Below are 18,588 nucleotides of genomic sequence, written 5' to 3' on the forward strand. Positions count from 1 at the left end.
CAGAAACTTTTAAAAATTAGAAAGAAAGGGCTGGGTGTGGTGGCACACACCTATAATCTCTGCTTCTCAGGAGGCTGAGGCAGGAGGATTGCAAGTTCCAGGTTGGCCTTAGAAATTTAGGGAGATCCTATAGCAAAGTTAAAAACGAGAAGAAGGGGCTTTGCTGGTGATGTAGCTCAGGTAGAGTAGTAGCTGCCCAGTTCAAGAAGCTGGAGCCTCAAAACAAGAGGGGCCCTAGATGCCGGCCCAGTCTGAGGGCGAAGCCCCGGAGTACAGCTGGCGCAAGGCTGCTATCAAAGGCTGAAGAACCTGTGTCAGATCCAGAAGAGTGTGTGGAACCCACATGCAAGCTCCGCCCCTTTTCTGTCTCTGGTTCCATCCTGACCCTCAGCCTATTGGATGGTGCCATCCACATGGTCTTTCCCCTGCAGTTTGCTGACCCACATGACAGCCATCTCTGGAACCTCTTCACAGACCCAGCCAGAAGTGAGCTCCACCAGCTCTTGGCATCTCTCAATCGTGTCCAGTTGACAACAGAGTTTAACCTTCAGAGGGAGAAAGAACTAACTCTTCCACACAGGAGAATTCCAAATAACAATGTGGAGCAACAGCACAAAGTAGAAAATGAGCACCAGAATACCACGGCAGGCAAGATTCACTGATGAATGTAAAATTGTGAGTGTAAATTAAAGGAGAAACGGTACATTTACATAGCCTTTAAGTCTCGTCCTGAATTATTCATTACTAATTTTTTAGTTAGTTTTCCAAAAAGACCTATGGCTATTTAATTAAAAACCTATGCTTTGTACTGTGGGATTATTAGTAGGTATAGATGTCAATAGCACAAAGGGTAGAAGGTAGGTAGAAATTTTTCTGTAGCAACATGTTTGTGAATTTATTTAAATAGTAAATATTATCTCTAATTAAATTGTAATGATGTCAATGATTCATATTATAATCCTAGAGTGAGAGGGCTCAAAAAAAATGCAGACAGGTGTCACTTAAATGTTAATGAAGAAATTAAGTAGAATACAGAAAAAGAATTTGTACAAGAACGTTCATAGACATTTTAGCCATAACAGCCAGGCACAGGAAATTACCCCCAAAACCCAACAATAGGAAAATGGACGAACAAATCGTAGCACATTCACATGGTGGAATGCTGCAGACCACCACCAAGGAACAAACTACTGAGCCACAAATCATGGATGACTCTCAGACACTCTGCTGAGTATGACAGGCTGACATAAAATCATTCCTATTGTCCAGTGTCAGGCACTGTGACTCTATAGTAGAAAAATCAGGCAAGCGTTCACCTCTGAAGAAGGAAAAAAAAATCTGGGAATGTGAGAGAATTTCTTGGGGTTGATGGAAATATCCTACTCTTAAAGGTGGTGAAGTTTATATGCATGTTTTTTAATATTTATTTTTTTTAGTTGTAGTTGGACACAATACCTTTATTTTATTTATTTCTTTTTATGTGGTGCTGAGGATCGAACCCAGGGCCTGACAGGTACTAGGCGAGTGCTTTACTGCTGGAGCCACAACCCCAGCCCCTGTATGTATTTTTTTAATGTCAAACCATACATCTGTTCCTTTCAATGTTCTTTTTTAAAAGATTTTTTTTTTTTTTTTAGCCAGGTGCAGCGGCACAAAACATGTAATCTCACTTGGGAGGCTGAGGCAGGAGGATTGCAAATTCAAGACCAGCCTCAGCAATTTAGAGAGGCCCTAAGTAACTTATCAAGACTGTGTTTCAAAAGTAAAAAATTAAAAGGGGGCTGGGGGTTGTGGCTCAGTGGTAGAGTGCTCGCCTAGCATGCATGAGGCACTGAGTTCGATCCTCAGCACCACATAAAAATAAAATAGAGATATTGTGTCCACCTAAAACTAAAAAAAAAATAAATATTTAAAAAAAAAAATTAAAAGGGTTGCAGGTGGAGCTCAGTGATAGTGTCCCTGGGTTCAATCTTTGCTATCAAACAAAATGTAAATTTTTAGACAAGGTCTTACTAAGTTTTTGAGGCTGGATTTGCCCTTGCAATCCTCCTGTCTCAGCCTCCCAAGTTGCTGGGATTACAGGCAGGTGCCACTACACCTGGTGAAGAGCTGTGCCTTTCGATGTGGGTACATTTTGCTTTGTGGGGGGAAAAAAATCTTAAAAAAAAAAATACTTAAGTCAAAAGCTTGACCTCCAGGGTGGTGCTAGTGAGGAAGCAATGGAAGCTTTATAAGGTGGGGCCTAGTGGGAGAATTTCAGGTCCAGGGGAGGATGTCCCTGAGGGGATTACTGGATTCTGGTCCATCTTCCCTCCTTACCCATCTTGTGCTGGGGATTGAACCCAGGGCTTTGTTCATAAATTCTACCACTGAGCAACACCTCCATCTCTCTTTCTTCTCTTTCTTCCTGGCGATAAGGTGAGTGGTTTTGTTTCACCATGCACTTCTGCCATGATGTGCTTCCTCACCACAGGTCCAAAGCAACAGGGCCAGCCCACCATGAACTGGAATCTCCAAACCTGAGAGCCAACATAAACCTTTTTGCTTTATAAGTGGATTCTCTCATGTATTTTTGTTACAGTGATAACTAATACAATGAGGGGTAGAGAGAGGGGGAAACAAAAACGGCAGACAATAACTAGCTGTTCACATTTGGGTGAAGAGCTGGGGCTGGGGCTCAGTGGTGGAGCACTTGTCCAGCACATGTGAGGCACTGGGTTTGATCTTCAGCACCACATAAAAATAAATAAAATAAAGGTGTCTTGTCCACATACCAACTAAAAATATATTTTTAAGAAAGTTGGGTGGGTGTTCTATAATATTTTGTTCATTTTGCATAGGTTTAAATTTTTCGGTAATAAAAATTGTTTATAAAAAGACAATATTAGAGAGACTCAGCTCTATGCTGTGGCCAAGCACATTGGTGGAGAAACTGAGGTCCGGCTGTGCGGCAAGAACAGCGGCCCTGGTCCTGGGTCTAGCCTCTGTAAGAAGCTGAAATCCTCCACCATCATTCAAAATGCAATGGAATGCACCACGGACTGTGTCTCGGCTGGCACACAGGACATGCTTGGAACCACAGAAGACCGGTCTCTGTGGAACCCGTCAGAACATGAGGTGGCCGTTGCTTTAGAATAGTGCTGAATCTAAAGGAGTCTGGGTTCAAGATCCTCAGAAGCAGTGCCTGCCCTTACCTGCTGCCGCGTCTTGCAAAGGAGAGACAGTCATCAGGTGCTCAGGTTCCCAGATAGCGGGTGCCTTGTGGTCCCCTGTCACAGAAAAAGTGACTCTTTCAGGAAAAAAGAAGACTTTGATCCTTTACAAGACAAATCTATTAGTCTTTATCAGCAATTTAAGAAAACATTTAGGCAATATGAGAAAGTTTTGATTCCTGTGCATCTAATGACTTCTGGTGTCTGGTTTGGAGCATTTGATTATGCAGCCATAAGAGGACTGAACGCCATTCCTGTCCTGGAGCTCCTTGGGTTACCCGACAGCGTGGTGAACACCCTGAAAAAATGCCCAAACTGGAAATGCCCCGACAGCAAAGCCATGTTTAAGATTGCAACACCTGTGCTGCACCGCGACCTTGGGAGGACTGTCCTTTACCAAGAAGTCATTGCACAGTGTGGCTTCATGGTGACATCACCTCCTATCAAGGAATATCTGCAAGGCAGGATGGAAGAGACCAAGGATAGACTCACTGAAAAACTACAGAAACCAAAGAAAAAGTTTCCTTTAAGGAAAAAAAAAGTGGAATAGGTTGCCTTATGTAACAAATTACAGAAAGTTCCTGCAGTTGAACCCTCTGGAGACTTTGGGCAAAGATACATGCTTCTGATTATTTTTTTGTTAGTTGCCTAGATAGATGAGTTCTCTGAGGGTTAAAGAACTAAGATACCTTTTTAAAGTTTAATAGCCTACAAAAATCAGTGGGTTTTTTTAGAGGAAGAAATGAGCCCAGTATAGGAATTGTACATCGGTAGCAGCAGGAAGCAGTGGCTACTATCTGAGAATCCAGGGTTCTTTTCCTAGGTCTTCAGGATCTCTTGGCTTAAGTTCTCCAGTGTATTCCGATTAGGCTCTTGACCCCTCTTAGATAACTGTGGTCCAGAGGCAGAATGCTAATACTGGGTCTTAGTCTTCATGTTGAATAACAGGAAAGTTATTAAGGTTTTAACTGTATGCAGTTCTCTGTGGAGGCAGACCTGCACCTTTGAACAGGGTATTAGTCTTTCTACGAAAAAGATATAAAGTTGCCTATTAGTTAAAATATAGATCTTATGTGGAGAATGTGGAATAAAAATTGAGTCCTATACGTAAAAACAAACAAACACAATGTTAACTCTTCAGATCTTGGTAGCCTTAGGGAGTTGGGAGAAAGCGATTTGGGGCAGGCATAAGTGGTTCTATTCACTTTGGAATAATTCATCAAGTTCTAGGAATACTTTGTGCTTTTAGTTCTGTCTGCAAGTTATATATCAATAAAATGTTTAAAGATCTTGAGTTTTTATGACGCGATTTTCCCCAGCAAAGTCAGTGACGCACACCAAAGGCAGGAAACCTGGCGCACTGCTCTGTGCCTAGAATGACGTCAGGGTCCTGGTGCTGGGGGATCAGGAACAACAGCTGTAGCAGAGGTTGACTTGTGCAAAGATAGCAGGCATCGCAGGTAAGACAGGAAGGCTCCAACTCAACAGCCAGTGTCTTATACTTATTTGAGAAAATATTTGCAACTTGTTCACCAAGAAATGCTGGTTTAAAGCAATGGGTTTTGGCCTTGAATGAGCACTATAATCACCTGGAGAACTTCAAAACCACTGATGCCCAGGTCCTACTCCAGAGATTCTGATTTAACTGCTGTGTTGCCATTTAGGGTGCAGGGAATTTTAAAGGCTCCCAGGTGATCCTAATACGCTTCCAGGGATGAAACCCTCTGAGTCAGGGTTAGGATGCATTAGCTCTAAGTGATTTCATTGTGTGATGGGGACTTACCCCATTGCCACACCTCCAGTTTGGGAGCTCAGGAAATAGCTTTACCCTTTTAAAATCAAGGGACTTTTTCAAGTCCTACTCAGCTGTTCAACTAAATTGCAGCAGGGAGAAATGTCTTCTCAGCACTTCTATTTTTATGTCACTTGCTTTCAGAGTAACATTGTTTTGGGGACAGTTTGATTTAGCTTGTGTTGAAAATCATAAATAGCCTGCAAATACCAAAAAGGTATGACAAGAATTTTTAAACAGGTGGAGTACATTATACATGTTTTCAAATTTCTCCTATGATTTAGAAATGAAAAATATATTGCTAGGGCCTTCTTGATGCCTAAGCTCAGACCTCAGTCATTTCCCTATGTCATGCCAAGTCCTTCCAAGACACTTCAGCATCCTCTCCATTATTCCCAATGGTGGAGTTCTAGATGCACACGAATCTCAAAGGAACCCTGCTGTTCCTGAAGAAGTGTCCTTTTCCAGAACCTTAGAAGACTTTCTGCAGCAAAAGGCATAATGATACTGACTGCAAAAATAACAGCAATTCTTCATTCTTCCCTGTACCTGTGCTCTTTGAAATGTGATTTTACTGCTATTCTCATTGATGAGTAGAATCTGTTTCTCCCAGATTAGATCTGGGCTGGCCTTATTTGCTCTGGCCAATAGAATCCAGTGGATATGACAGTGGGCCAAAAGGTCCTGAATGCTTCTTGTTTTGTTTTGTTTTGTTTTTCCTTCCAGAATGATGCCCTCTCCATGAGAATAATAAGCCCATGCTAGCCTGTTGGAGAATGAGGTGCCCAGTTGACAGCCAGCTTACTTCCAGGAAAGAAGCACCTAGCCAACCAGCAGTTAGTCACACGGACCACACATGCAACCTCACATACATACCATACCTACATGAAGGATCCCATCAGAGATCAGAACAACAGCACAGGTGGGCCAGCCTAAATGGCTGACCAGCCCCATTATAAGCTAAGCAACTCTCAGGGTGTGTGATACATACACTTTTATATCTATTTTTGACAGGGTCTCAGGGTTTGATAACCTTGTTGATTACAAGTTATCTGAAAGATAGTATAATACCGCACAGGTACTGATTTCCTTTTCTTCTTAAAATTGGATCTCTTGAGTAATACAGAAATGCACATAGATGTGTTATGCATAGGATTGTTGCTTCAACTCACATGGTACCCCCACCCCACAGAAGGAAACAGACCACCACACTCTGACCACGTGGGTCCTGTGGCCCCCAAAACTCTAGGTCAAGGCTTCGGACAGATTTGAAGACATGGGGTCCCCTCTTGCTTGGTCCACACCAAGCAGCAGGTGGAAAGCAGGGGTCCACTTCTGAAACTTCCTCCTTTCTGCATTCTCCTCAGTTTCTTGGGGAGACTCTTACTCCCTCCTAGGGACCTGAGGAGAGATATTGGTGGGAAGGGGCATTCCCCTGCCTCTGGTAGAAATGTTGAGGGGGTCAGGCCCTTCATCTCCTTGAGGGTGGGGGAGTCAGAGCCCTCAGAACTGTACTCCCATGCAAAGCCACTTGCCAGGTGTGGCTACTGGGCACCTGGAATGTGGCTACTCTGAGTTGAGGCATGTTGGAAACATAAAATACAGAGTGAATTTCAAAGACTTAGTAACAAAAAAAAAATAAACAAAGAATATTAAACAGTTTATTTATAATTGATCACAAGCCAGGCATGATCACACACATCTGGAATCCCATCAGCTCAGAAGGCCAAGGTGGGAGGATTCCAAGTTTGAGAGGCCAGCCTTGGTAATTCAGTAAGACCCCATCTCAAAACAAAATACAAAGGGCTGCTGATGGCACTTCATATGGTGCCCCTGAGCTGCATTCCCAGAACCAAAAAACAAGTGCTCACACAATTACATTGTTCACATATTAAATAATATTTTGGATATACTGGATTAAATAATTATATTTTTACAATTTCACACTGTTTCTTTTTATAACTGTGTTAACTTCATGTTGTTATTACAAATTCCTGAGAAGCAAAAGGAGGAAAAGTTTATTTTGGTTCATGGTTTCAGTTCACGGCAGGTTGGTCCCACTCTTTTTGGGTCTGCGGTGAGGAGAATGTGGAGGAAGGAAGCTGCTCTTCTCAGGGTGGCCAGAAAGCAGGGAGAGAGGAAGGGGCCACAGTCCCCATAGCCCCTTCAAGGGCGGCTCCCATTGACCTAGGTCCATCCTCCCCCCAGGGCCCACATCCTAAAGCTTCCACCACCTGGCAGGGGCACCACACACTGGCCACCAAACCCTCAGCATATGGCCTCCTGGTAGGGGCTTTAAGAGCCAAACCATAACAGTAATCTTAAGTTTCAGGTTTAATATCAGAACAACGCATGCATTTCCACATTGCAGTTACCAAATCAATGAGAAAGCACCGTCTCTGTCCTCGAGACCTTTCTAATGTTTTAAACATGCTCAGGCCAAAATTTGATATGCAAAATTCTATCTGTGAACTGAAATAGAATATCATTTTTAAATATTGTGAAAGTAACATTACTTTTACTTGGGAAGTCATGAGCGAACCAGAGAGCTTCATGTCTGTTCTACAACCGTCTTATAAACACCTAAGAATATCCAATGACCATCAAGGCAAATGCAAGCAAGGACCTTCATAATTAAGTAAGCATATCCAGGACTGGCTGCAGGTCCAGTTCCATTATTCATAGATTCTCTTCCCTGAAATCAGGGAAAAAGTCAAAATTAAGTTTGAAGCCCCCAGAAACCACAGGATTTTCTTTTCCTTGGTGTATCAGTCTAACATCAGAAATACCAATTGCAGGGGCACAGCTGGGAAAAGATAACGATGAACTGAGCCTGGAGTCACATTATACCTTCTACTCACAGGCAGACGCATTACGAAAAAGGGGCACGACTTTCAACAATTCACTAATCCCCAGCATGCTTAGTCCACACCGGATCTTAGACTGGTCGGTGCCCCTGCGTTACTGGGGTCCAAAAGGAACTGTGTTGCATTCAGAGAAGATAGGGGCTGAGATGTCAGGAAGGGAACAAAACTTGAAGAACACACTAAATAAATAGAACTCTTCAGTGAGAGCAAGCATGATGGCCAAGGTCAGCTGACTCAAGGCCACTTCCTGCTTTTAATATTCTTAATAAAGAATATTTTCAGGGTGAGAGGCCCAGCTTGGAGATAGGAATGCTTTGATAGCTGCCCTGGAATATCCACATTGGGACAAATGTTATCACTGAAAATATTTCAGAACTATAAATCCATGTATGTATTAATCATCACAATGGTTTAAAGTGCAAGGAAATTTTAAAGTGTCATTTTTTTTTCCACTACTGGGGATTTAACCCACTGGTACTCTAACACTGAGCTACATCCCGGCCCTTTTTATTCTTTATTTTGAGGAAGGGTCTCCCTGAGTTGCCGAGGCTGGCCTTGACCTTGCAATTTTCCTCTCCCATCCTGTCAGAGTAGCTGGGTTACAGGCCCATGCCACTGGACCTGGCCTGTACTTCATTTCTTTTTTTTTTTTTTTACACTTATTTTATTTATTTATTTATTTTTATGTGGTGCTGAGGATGGAACCCAGGGCCTCGAACATGCTAGGCGAGCGCTCTACCGCTGAGCCACAACCCCAGCCCCTATACTTATTATTTCTTATGCCCTCCCTTTATTTAAACAACTGAAGTTCCTAAGCATGTAGTTACTTTTTATGGGAAAAAGAAACACAAAACAAACAACTTCCCACTGACATCAAGGTAAACATTAATATTGGAAAATTAGCTTTCTCATTTTCTATTTTGTTTGTATTGTTAACTTTAAAAAAGTTGAAAAATTGAGTTCTACTTCTTCCATATTGCATTATTTTTTTTTATTTTCCATTGTGGCAAAATGCACATGACATAAAATTTACTACCTTAACCATTTTTAAATGTTCAGTTGAACAGTTAAGGATATTCACATTGTTGTGCAACCAGCCTCCAGAACTTTTTTCATCTTACAAAATAAACTCTATGTCCATTCAGATGCTCCACTTTTGTAAATAATAATAATCATCTAAATGTAAAAAGTTACATTTTCTTCAATTGTTCATTAAAAAAAAATGCAATTTGCCCATTCTATGCTGAATATACTTCCAAGAAAGGAGGAGAGATGGAAAAGAAGCAACAAATGTTCCCATGAGGTGGTAAGTCCCCAAAAGGGAGAGACAGGGTCATACTGTATCTCTGGTTCTTTGCATGGTCTGTCACATAGCAGGCACTTCATGGAGAGGTTGATGATTAAATGAATGAATATTCACAACGGGCCTGAAATACAAATGCAGGGTTCTAAAGCTGTGCCCGGTGCCGCCATGGACTTCCAGGCACAAGTTGCTGCTGCTGGTGCATTAACCTTTGACCCATGCCCCAGCCCCAGCTCCTGCCTGTCATAACCTCTGGGGTCCAACACCTGCTGCTCTTCCCCTTTATCCCTCCCTTCCCCTCAGAGCCTGCACTCCAGCTGAACCACCTTTACCCTGAACTTCCTGCTCACAGCCTGTTCCTCTGCTTCGGGAAGCTCCCCTCCTTCCCTCCATCCTGCTGCTAAATCTCTCTCATTGATTGGTGTCCCCTTTTCTCGGTAAAATAACTTTTCTTCCACTCCCTGCCTCATTCACATTCATTGAGAACCAGAGTTCCATTCTGGGGTAGCATCCCCAGTTTCAGAAAAAGTTGGTCACGTTCTGAAATAAAAACCAGTGCCACCCACCTCCAGAGATATTGGAAGTAGACGAAGGTCCTTTAGGATCTCCAGGGAAAGCTCTATCTTTCTCGTTTCCTTCTAATTTTTCTGTGAGCACCAGCATTCAAGATAAGAATTTAAAGAAATCATTGTGACAATCACAAAAAGGAGGGAAGTACTGACACACGCTACTACTTAGAGGAGCCCCAAAGACATTATGCTAAGTGAGAGAAGCCAGGCACACAAGCCCAGGTGGCTCCCTTACCCAAAAGTCCTGGAAAGACAAACCTACAGAGAAAGAAAGTAGCTTACTTAGGGCTGAAAAGAGGGACAGAGGAGATAGGTAGAGGTATGGGCTTCTTTCTGAGGTGCAGAAAATGTGCTAAAATTGACTGTGGTGTCAGTTATACATGTCTGCACATACTAAAAAAATCAGAATTATATGCTTTAAACCAGCAAAAAGGAAAGGCCCATTGCTATCTCTATATAGCTGTTGCAAAATTTTAAAATTACCAATTTATACATATAAAATTATATATGTATATAAAATATACATGATGTAAATAAATACCCTGTACCTATTATCTGAAAGTAAAACTTCATCCCTACCTTGGAAGCCTTCTGCATGGCCCTTCCCAAACATAACCCCTCTGTCTTCTCACCTGGGAGAACCCATCATTCAAAGTTTAAAAAGCGGGCTGGGGATGTGGCTCAAGCGGTAGCGCGCTCGCCTGGCATGCGTGCGGCCCGGGTTCGATCCTCAGCACCACATACCAACAAAGATGCTGTGTCCGCCGAGAACTAAAAAAAAATATTAAAAATTCTCTCTCTCTCCTCTCTCACTCTCTCTTTAAAAAAAAAAAAGGTTAAAAAAAAAGAAACAGCTATCAAAAAAAAAAAAAAACAAAGTTTAAAAAGCATTCCTTTGACTTACTTTCTTATTTTTTACATGAAAAATATGGATTAATTTTTAAAACATGCTGAGCAAAAAAGAAGTCAGATACAAAGAGTACATGATACATGAAATTCTGGAATATGCAAAACTAACTTGTAGTGAAAAAGAAAATATCATTATTTACATAGGACCAGGTGGGTGGTGAGGGGCAGAAATGAACTTGTAGGGGTGATGGAAATGTCCTATGTCTCAACTGATTAGTTTATAAGAAGTATGTATATATAAAAAAAAAGAAGTTTGTATATAGATTTGTTGAAACATATTGCTCATGATTTAATGTGGGTGCATTTTATGACACACACCAAATAATTCAAAAATGTTGACTTTTAAAATGCCAAGATCAAGAAAAAGAAGACTTATTTATTATAAAGTATAATTTCAAACATAATGAATAGTTGTACTGCAGGATCCTGAACATGGAAAGAAAATACCTAAAATGACATTATGGGAACAACTGACAAAATATGACCATGGATTATAGGTTAGATCATAGTACATTATCAATACTAAATTTCCTGGTTTTGATCATTGTAATATGGTTATATAAGACAAAGTCTTTGGAAAATATTTAAGCAAAAGAACAAGATGGCCTCAATTTACTATCAAATAATCAGTAAAGATGTGGGCAGCGTATCTTAAAGTTGAGCAGAATATGAACAACTATAACTGAAAATTTAGATAAAGTTTATATGGAAATTCTTTGTCCTAACTATTCAGTATGTTTGAAATTATATTTTATGGCAAAATAAAAAGTTTTTAATGATGATGTAAACTTACAGATGTGAACAAAACACTGCTGTATTCCAGTTCTTGTTGTGTTATCAAAACCAGAAGACACTGAAATGATTACTCTCTTTATCAGGTTCTCTAATTGGTTCTAAGGATGCTTCTGAAAAGAGAAAGAATAATTGCTGAGGGCCATTAGAGAAAAGGCAAGAGCTTTCCAGACCCAATTCTCCTTCCTCTTCCTCACAAAGGAACGTGGCAGCTGATCTGAGTCATGATGCAAAACAACATTTTCTTCCTCTTGCAGCTTATCTCTCCCTGGTTCCATAATGGACCAAGTCCTTTTCTTCTTATCTCACATTAAAGCAGATTAAATACAGTCAATCTCTTTTCAAAGATATAATTGTAGGTAGAGCACTCTATAATTTCTTTGTTGCAGCTAAAAATATACATTTTCTTCTCCTAGAAGACAAATTCATTTTTTTAAGAGAGAGTGAGAGAGGAGAGAGAGAGAAAGAGAGAGAGAGAGAGAGAGAGAGAGAGAGAGAGAGAGAGAGAGAATTTTTAATATTTATTTTTTAGTTCTCGGCGGACACAACATCTTTGTTGGTATGTGGTGCTGATGATCGAACCCGGGCCGCACGCATGCCAGGCGAGCACACTACCGCTTGAGCCACATCCCCAGCCCGACAAATTCATTTTTGAAAGATGAATTCCAGAAGATGTGCCACTGTGAACCTATGGCCATTTACTTTCCTCTTCATTACATAATAATGCAATCCACTAATAATTTTGACAAACCTGGAATTTTCATCATTTATCTTTAAAAGGGATCATTCCTTATCTTGGCAAGTGTGCTTCCAGTTCCTCCAGTCTTTTTAGCCCATGGTGAAGGGTAACATTTTACTCTCTTACAGGATCAGTGGCCTTCACAGAACATCCTGTGTTTTGCAAAAATTTTGAAAAGAGTTCATTTTTTTTTCATGACATCTGTTTTTGAGATATAATTTCTGTTCCTTTTCATGCTGAGAGGTTTTTTTGAGACTGTCATATTCTAAATACTCATTTATCAAAAGTTGTTCCTTTAAGTAGTTACCATTTTGCATAATGTGGAACTTTTGAGTGAGGTTGCCTAGAATTTCCTGTTCTTGATGTTTTTCTTGAATATACTGAAAAATCTCTATCATCAACACTGTAACTGTCATCAACAGAAGTAAACAGAAGACCCCAAGAGTCCCTGTAATGAGATGCCAGGGCTCTGAAAATTCTGCCATTCCAGGCCTTTGGGTGCATCATGCCTTAATCCATTCTGCAATTCTGAAGGAAACTGAAGAAATTCCAGGGTTGAAATAAATCACCTCCAGATGGCTCATCTGTATCTGTACCATGCACTGACGTAGATAGAAGGAACTGATCCCCAAATGAGTGACAAGTTGGCTTCTCCAGTCCTGGCTCTCTTAGGTTTCAGAGGTTCAGTCTGCGGTCAGCTGACCCCTTGGCTCTGGGCCCAAGATGAGGCTGAACATCAAGGCAAGAGGGCGTGACAAAGAAGAGCTGTTGGGCTCTCGGCAGTGTTAGAGGGCAGATAGACGAGGACTGTGGGAACATGAGGTTAAGAGAATAATCCTATAAAATGCCCCACTGTGCTGACCCCTACATACTTTCTTTGCCAAGAAGCAACCTGCCTGCAGCCCTACCTGGCCCTAGTGGACAGGATATGTCACATTCCTCACCAACTACCTGTTATCTCAAGGAAATGTAGACAGGAAGTAACCTTGAGAAGAGAAACCCAGGTTACTTTGAAGGGACAGACTTTTCACAGACCATAGGAAGATAAAAGTAGTACCTCCTATTTTATGTAAAAATATGTAAGAATGTATGAGAATCCAGTTAGAACCAACTGGTCAGCATAGGCCAAGGTGACCTAAAATTGCCATGGCAGGGGGGAATTGAAAGTCTGATGTCACCCTGCTGTCAGTCAAAAGCCAAGAGATGGACCTGCATGGAACTCTCTGGAAACTTCTCTGGGATCCCCAATAAAAGTGGAGTGGAGGAGAGGCACGTTGTCCCTCTGAGAGGATCCACTCTCTCCCTTGAGAGTGTCCCCTTCCCCTTTTCCCATCCCTTTAATAAACTTATCCCTGCTACTCTGAGCAACCATCTGAAGTCCTTCTGACTTGGCCATGGGAATTGGGGTTTGAATGGGAGTCCTCACATTGCCTCAGTTTCTCAGAAAGCCCCGAGCTTGTGAGAGTGGCTAGGAAGCAGAGAGCTCCTGACTTTCGTTACGGTTTTAATGTGTGTGCACGTATCTCTAAGTAGGGTTTCCAACTTTCTGTAATTGTATAAGCTAAACAGACTTCTATTACTTCCATTTTTCATCCAACATTGTATTTTTGAGAGACTTCTGTATTTTAGTTATTCAGTTCTACTGCTAAATTATCTCTAAACCAACTATCATACAACCTACGTTGGAAAAGATTCTTGTGAAATAATAAATACAAAATGCTTATGATGCCGATGGTTATTAGTGACAAGTTCTGCTCCCTCACATGTTGAAGTATAACATTAGAGAAGCCGAGGCAAGCTATAAAGCAGGGTTTATCTAAAAAGGGCTAATATAGACTTCTCCTGGGAGAAAGAAGGGGGCCACAGCTGGTATCCTGGGATCCCAAGAAGTGAGGTGGTCTGCCTTTTTATATGTCTTAGTCTTCCTTTTTTCTCCATGACTAAGCCCAGGAGATGCTCAGTGGGTGGCCAAAGGTAAGAAGCAGATGGAATGGAAGGGCCAGGCAGGAAGGGGACCCAGGGTGCATTAACAACTTTTATAATTCCCTGTAGGGAAGGGCAATCCCTGGGGCAGGTGACCTTAGCAACAGGTTGGAGCAGGGGCAGGTTTTCTTGAAAAGGGTAGAGGAAGGGCTCTGAAGGCATTAGCATTGCAATCCCTCTCCAACTTTCCAGACCCAAATTGACCTCCTTGACCTGATCTGACTGGATTTACCTATCTATACTGACTGCCTTACAGCAGATTAATTACACACACACACACACACACACACACAAACACACTCATCTAAAGATTGGCTCTGAATGTAAAGTCAGGCAGCTGTGGCCAAAAGGAGGCAGTTTTTAAAAGGCCGCTGAACGAGGCTTTATTGAGATTTCGCTCCCTGGTGGGACCCTCAGACCAACGGAGTGGATATAAGCAGAAGCAGAAATGAGGGGGGGGGGGCTCAACCAGTCTGGAATTTTTATTGGGCTTAGGTCAGGAAGGGAGGGCTTGGGACAGGAAAGGGGGTTTTTAGAGTCCCTTGTCCTACTGGGGTTGGTCAGGGGAGCTGGCTAAGGTCCAGGATTGGCGAGGAGACCCACTGATTGACAGGAATTCCCTCAGTGCCTGATTGGTGTTTCTTTTCCACATGTTTTGTTCCCCAGCCACCTCCATCGACCTGACACTGAAATGCCCCAAAGGCCCATGTGTTAAAGGCTTGATTTCCAGCTTCAGAGGTAGTAGACACTTTAGGAGTGTGGAGCCTGGTGGGAAGGAATTCAGTTATTGGGGGGTATGCCCTCAAAGAGGGCTATAAGACCCTGGTATCTCTCTTTTTGCTTCCTGGCCACCATGAGGTGGGCAGCTTGTTCCCCCACACTCTCTCCACCTAGAAGTACCAGTTGTCCTAGGCTCAAAAGGAACAGGGCTATAATCTTCAATTCTGTAGGCCAAATAAACCTTTCCCCCTTTGAAGCTGTTTATCTCAGGTATTTTGTTATAGTAATAGAAAGCTGACTAACACACATTATTATATGTTATATAATTACTAATAATCATATAAATTCCAATTACTCTTTATTTCACCAATTGCATTATGCATAAATAATTATTCAAGCTAGTAAAATATGAGTGACAGAAACCTTTGGGAAATGCCTCACTATAGAAGTTTGAAGTTTCTGGATAGCTGAGAATATTAAAAATTTTTATGTACCAATGGATTTCTAAATGTTTGTTTTTAAATGTAAACAAACTAAAAGTTTAAAATTTTTCCAGCCATTTCTACGTTCTCTTACAAATTTGTCACCCGTGACAAGATTTTAATAAGACTGTACAAACTATTTTGTGTTCCACTTTTAAAACATGACTTCATGTGTACACTTCCACATATTGACATGGTCTATGTCTGTCAAATGTTTGTGCATCTCCAATTTTGATACTAGTCGGAGGGAAGGCAGCCCAGGAGAAAGGAAATGAAGATATCCATCTCTGAGCCTTCACCAGAAAGACTTCGGGGATCCCATATTTTTGCATGGGGCGGATCACACATTCTTCTTGGGGGCTTAGTTCATTTAAGCTGCTATAACATGGACTGAGTAGCTTATAAACAATAGAAATTTATTGTTCACAGTTCTGGAGGTTGGGAAGTCCAAGATCAAGTGCTAGTAGATGGAGAGCCTGGTGAGAGCCTCTTGTGCCTTCCTGCTGTGTCCTCACAGGTGGAAGGGATAAGGCAGCAATCTGGGGCCTCTTTTCTAAAGATGCTGATCCTATTCATCACTTAGGAAAGGCCCTCCTTCTATGACTTCACATTGGTGATCGGTTCAACATGTGAATGGGGAGGGGGCAAAACATCCAGGCCATCACAGGGGTCACGCATTGCTCCTAGTGCAGCTGTCAGCACCGGGTCCCACTCTGTTGCCTGTAAACCAACACCAATTGATTTGTAGCAGCTGCCTGGGATCCTGTGCTGAAAAGGACTATGAGGTCAAGTTCAGGCTCAGCAGGAAGGAGTCCTCTGACTTCTTCTAATGTCTGCTATAGATTCACTTCCACCCACTGCTGCTCCTCATTGTACTAAGATGATGTTAACAACTCTAGGTCAGGCCAGAGTTCCAATTGACTCTAGGTGATTCTGAGTAACCTGGTGACTCTAGGTGATTCTGAGTAACCTGGTGACTCTAGGTGATTCTGAGTAACCTGGTGACTCTAGGTGATTCTGAGAACTCCTACCCTTCAGAGACACTGCACATCTCGGTCTATATTTGAAAGCATACAAATATTTATAGGCACTGTGCTTTGGATTTGCACTTTAACACAGACATTAATTTATCTAAAACAATATTTTCACATCTTTAAAGAGGTGACTGTTTAAATTCTGTTTGTTATTTCTGATTGTGTTATGGCCTAGAAATGTGTCAAATTTTTGTCATTTTATATTTATGAAGTATAAGTTTTTGTTTTCAGAATATGACCAAAGACATATCTGGTTTTTTGCAAGTCTGTTGACTCAGTTTTTAGGAAAAAAAATCATTTTTTACTACTTTCTTTTGGGCATATATATATATATATATATATATATACAGTTGAATTATGCGCATGCACACAAACTCACACACACATATTGGTATAGTTCTTGACATTATTATTTGGTATTAAACCCAGGGGTGCTTTACTATTGAGCTATATCCCCAGCCTTATTTTTTTTTTCATTTTTGAAACAGGGTCTCCCTAAGTTGCTGAGGCTGGTCTTGAACTTGTGACCCTCCTGCCTCAATCTCCTGACTGAGATTACAGGAGTGTGCCATTATGCCTGGCTTGTTTATATTGTTTTGTAAGATTTTTTAAAATTTACTTATTATTTTTAAATTGATTTATATTAACTTATGGGGTATAGTATTATAACTAAATACATGTATGTGATGTGAAATGATAAAATCAGGGTAATCAGTATTACCATCTCAAATACATTTATTTTTATGAATTAGAAACCTTCAAAATCTTCCCCCTAGTTATTTTGAACTATCCAATTTTTATAGACTATAGTTGCCCTACTGTGCTACAGAACATTAGAACTACTTTATTCACCCTCTATCCTTCTCCTAGCCTTTAGTGGCCTCCATTCTACTCTATACGCCTATATGATCAACTTATTTCAGCTTCCTCAACTGAGCGAGAACATGGCTGTTTGTCTTTCTGGGCTTGGCTTATTTCACTTAACATAATGACTTCCAGTTCTTGCTTTTTTGGGGGTTGGTGGAGTGCTGGGGGTTGTCTCACGCACGGCAGGCAAGTGCTCTACCACAAAGCTACGTCTCTAGCCCTCTGCCTATTTTTTTAAATGGCCCTTCTTTCTCAGTCTTTTCCTTCCATGACCAACATGCTACAATCTATGATCTAACATGTGTTCGACAGTTCAGATCCCTTTTAGCTCCGGGTAGTAGAAAACTCTCATACTCAACAGCAAAGGCAAGAGATGAGGCTGAAGAGAAAAGTAGGGGCTAACTTGTCAAAACTTTTATTCTACTGCAATGAGAAGCCAGTCAAGGGGCCTAAGTCGGGGAAGGGGTCAAACAACATGTTTTTCCTATTTTCATGAACTCACTCTGGACCCTGAGTGCAGAATGGACTGTGTGAGGACAGGAGAGGAAATATGGAGGAGGTTAGCATGCTGTCTTTGGCAGTGGACCAGGAAGAGAGGAAGGTAGCTGAAACTGATTGTAAAATGAAGACAATGAGAGGGGACAGGGGTGTGGCTCAGTGGCAGAACACTTGCCTAGCATGTATAAGGCACTGGGTTTGATCCTCAGCACCACACTTAATATATCAATAAAATAAAGGTCCATCAACAACTAAAACATATATATTTATACACACACACGCACACATATATATATATACATATATGTATGTGTGTTATATATATAAATGAAGACAGTAAGAAGAGGCCATTATAAAGCAAAAATGATATATGAAATGTGAGGGAACCAAAGAAGCAATGTTTAAGCATTTTATATCTTAACATGATATTGATACCTTACTTACATCTAGGTGCCATACTTTGATTTAGGAAATTGGTAGTTTTTGGTTGACTTGCTATGCCTTATAACTTTGCTATTTAAAATAATGGGAAATATATTCCTTCTCTCTCTCTTTCTCCTCTCTCTCTCCCTCCCTCCCTGTCTCTCTTATATGGTACTGGACAATGAACTCAGGAGTGCTTCATTACTGAGCTACAGCCCTTTTTATTTTTTATTTTATGATGGGATCTTACTAAGTTGCTCAGGCTGGCCTTGAACTTTTAATCTTCCTGCCTCCACCTCCCAAGTGATGGGATACAGGTGTACACCCAGCAGGAAATAGGTTCTTAGTGGAGTTTTTTCTTGGAGAAAATCTGGCATTTCAGGCACATGTTACTAACA

General features: G+C 41.3%; 1 pseudogene across 1 annotated transcript; it reads left to right on the plus strand.

The window, feature by feature from the left end:
• Positions 1-3,019: 3,019 nt before the first annotated feature.
• On the plus strand, positions 3,020-3,776 carry LOC308649273 (protein FAM210A-like; annotated as a pseudogene). The gene has a single exon. The product of its transcript is annotated as a protein FAM210A-like (transcript).
• The last annotated feature ends 14,812 nt before the right edge of the window (positions 3,777-18,588 follow it).

Source organism: Spermophilus citellus, assembly GCF_964194105.1.
Source record: "Spermophilus citellus genome assembly, chromosome: 5".
Taxonomy (NCBI): domain Eukaryota; kingdom Metazoa; phylum Chordata; class Mammalia; order Rodentia; family Sciuridae; genus Spermophilus; species Spermophilus citellus.